The 3,549-nt window shown below is 40.6% G+C and overlaps 1 non-coding gene across 1 annotated transcript; it reads right to left on the bottom strand.

The window, feature by feature from the left end:
- Window positions 1-1,833: 1,833 nt before the first annotated feature.
- Trnas-cga (transfer RNA serine (anticodon CGA)) lies at window positions 1,834-1,908 on the bottom strand. Its single transcript has one exon. It is a non-coding gene; the product is annotated as a tRNA-Ser (tRNA).
- Window positions 1,909-3,549: the final 1,641 nt, after the last annotated feature.

Genomic DNA, 3,549 nt, shown 5'->3' on the forward strand with positions numbered 1-3,549 from the left:
ATTGTGCGATAATTCTCGCACTTGTCACCTCTTGCCGTCTTTGGAATTGTGTGGATGATGCTTTTCCGAAAGTCAGATGGTATGTCGCCAGACTCATATATTCTACACACCAACGTGAATAGTCGTTTTGTTGCCAATTCCCCTAATGATTTTAGAAATTGTGATGGAATGTTACCTATCCCTTCTGCCTTATTTAACCATAAGTCCTCCAAAGCTCTTTTAAATTCCGATTCTAATACTGGATCCCTTATCTCTGCTAAATCGACTCCTGTTTCTTCTTCTATCACATCAGACAAATCTTCACCCTCATAGAAGCTTTCAATGTATTCTTTCCACCTATCTGTTCTCTCAACTGCATTTAGCAGTGGAATTCCCGTTGCACTCTTAATGTTACAACCGTTGCTTTTAATGTCACCAAAGGTTGTTTTGACTTTCCTATATGCTGAGTCTGTCCTACCGATAATCATATCTTTTTCGATGCCTTCACATTTTTCCTGCAGCCATTTCGTCTTAGCTTCCCTGCACTTCCTATTTATTTCATTCCTCAGCGACTTTTATTTCCCCGGAACATGTTTGTACTTCCTCCTTTCATCAATCAACTGAAGTATTTCTTCTGTTACCCATGGTTTCTTCGCAGCTACCTTCTTTGTACCTACCCTGTATGTTTTCCTTCCCAACTTGGCCCTTTTTAGAGACGTCCATTCCTCTTCAACTGTGTTGCCTACTGCACTATTTCTTATTGCTGTATCTATAGCGTTAGAGAACTTCAAACGGATCTCGTCATTCCTTAGAATTTCCATATCCCACTTCTTTGCGTATTGATTCTTCCTGACTAATGTCTTGAACTTCAGCCTACTCTTCATCACTACTATATTGTGATCTCAGTCTATATCTGCTCCTGGGTACGCCTTACGATCCAGTATCTGATTTCGGAATCTCTGTCTGACCATGATGTAATCTAATTGAAATCTTCCTGTATCTCCCGGCCTTTTCCAAGTATACCTCCTCCTCTCGTGATTCTTGAACAGGGTATTCGCTATTACTAGCTGAAACTTGTTACAGAACTCAATTAGTCTTTCTCCGCTTTCATTCCTTGTCCCAAGCCCATATTTTCCTGTAACCTTTTCTTCTACTCCATCCCCTACAACTGCATTCCAGTCGCCCATGACTATTAGATTTTCGTCCCCCTTTACGTGCTGCATTACCCTTTCAATATCCTCATACACTTTCTCTATCTGTTCATCTTCAGCTTGCGACGTCGGCATGTATACTTGAACTATCATTGTCGGTGTTGGTCAGCTGTCGGTTCTGATTAGAATAACCCGGACACTGAACTGTGTCTTTAATGAAGTGGTTTCCATTGCCTTCTGCATCCTCATGTCGTTGATCATTGCTGATTCTTCCGCCTTTAAGAGCAATTTCCCACCCCTAGGACAAGAGAGTGCCCTGAACCTCTATCCGCTCCTCCGCCCTCTTTGATCAGGCCGTTGGCAAAATGAGGCTGACTTCTTATGCCGGAAGTCTTCGGCCGCCAATGCTGATTATTTATCAAAATTTAGGCAGTGGCGGGGATCGAACCCGGGACAGAAGACGTTTTGATTATGAATCAAAGATGCTACCCCTTTTTTTTTTTTTTTTTTTTTTTCGCTTTTGTTCGTTGCGTCTGCTCGGGGCGGACGTCGTAAGACATCCATTTATGTTCGTTTTTGATCGATTGACTCAGTTTTTTTTTTTTTTTTTTTTTTTTTTTATTACAGAGGGCGCGTAACCCTCTGACCGAACACGCTGAGCTACCGTGCCGGCTATTGAAACTTCCTGGCAGATTAAAACTGTGTGCCCGACCGAGACTCGAACTCGGGACCTTTGCCTTTCGCGGGCAAGTGCTCTACCAACTGAGCTACCGAAGCACCTTTACGTGCTGCATTACCCTTTCAATATCCTCATACACTTTCTCTATCTGTTCATCTTCAGCTTGCGACGTCGGCATGTATACTTGAACTATCATTGTCGGTGTTGGTCAGCTGTCGGTTCTGATTAGAATAACCCGGACACTGAACTGTGTCTTTAATGAAGTGGTTTCCATTGCCTTCTGCATCCTCATGTCGTTGATCATTGCTGATTCTTCCGCCTTTAAGAGCAATTTCCCACCCCTAGGACAAGAGAGTGCCCTGAACCTCTATCCGCTCCTCCGCCCTCTTTGATCAGGCCGTTGGCAAAATGAGGCTGACTTCTGATGCCGGAAGTCTTCGGCCGCCAATGCTGATTATTTATCAAAATTTAGGCAGTGGCGGGGATCGAACCCGGGACAGAAGACGTTTTGATTATGAATCAAAGATGCTACCCCTCGACCACGGCTACGAGACTATATGAAATGAATACCTACAATACTTAACATACCAAATATGCCGTCACACCTGTTACTTAAGGGAAAATTACACAGAGGTGACAATAAATCGTCAAAAGTAATAAAACTGTTTCCCAACCACAATCATTACTAAATTTGAGCTACAGACGGCAAGAATTTACAACACATTCGCATTTGAAGGAAAAGTAATTATATTTACAAAATATTCGTGTTTTAGAAAGTGGAGTGCACTATAAGAATGGAGGAATCATGGTTGTTGTAGACCCCATAAAAAGTTTTCTAGAGTCAACGAAAGTGCTTATGATAATAACAACAGACGAAAACATAAATAAATTCTTCGCATGCATGAAGGATGTGTTCATATTCTGTTCCTATCAGCAGAGTAAGCTGCAATATACTGAGCTGGAATATACACATATTCGAAAGAATTCTTCATGAGAAGGTTGTAGCTTATGTCATTGAATCAGTGTGATTCGGTTGGGTTTAGATGTATTTCACTATAGTACATGTCTCTTGGTAAGTTACAAACGCGTAGAAGGCAAAAATATAACAATTGTTTCGTCAATTAAGTAGAAAATTATAAGAAACGAACATTATTCTTACGACACATATCATAATCCGTTTTCTCACCGGTCGGAGCGTTAGTTTCGCTCTAGTTATCAGAGACTATCCTGACTGTATATACTAGACTATAGCACAGACATAGATTACTAGGATGGCGAAGAGGCAGCTTTTAATGGACCATGACGTTTGTTAGGGTAAGATGGCGGCATCAGGAAGTTTTTGTATGGTACCAACGGCGTTGTAAGTTTTACTGAGTGGTTGAAAGAAGTTTTGCAGTTGAGCAAATATTTGCTTACTAGTTGTAAGTACAACATCACGTTACATGTATACATATTTAAAGCAGACTGTAGTTGTCGTAAGAACACTCAAATGAATAAGGACTGTTGTTATCAACGAAAATACTTTTCATAACGAGAATGCTGTTCGAAGAAAAGCCGAAATTGATCAAAAATGGTCAAAAGTACAGCATTAAGCTACGTCAGTTAATACTAGATCGTTAAACCCCTCAAAATATACACGAGCTATTTAAACACTGCAGGTATTTCGAATAAGACAAACTGTAATGTAATTATTGAGGCTTATTTACACTACAAAAACAAAATTACGTAACATGTTTCTAT

Source organism: Schistocerca gregaria, chromosome 4 (genome assembly GCF_023897955.1).
Source record: "Schistocerca gregaria isolate iqSchGreg1 chromosome 4, iqSchGreg1.2, whole genome shotgun sequence".
NCBI classification, from domain to species: Eukaryota; Metazoa; Arthropoda; class Insecta; order Orthoptera; family Acrididae; genus Schistocerca; species Schistocerca gregaria.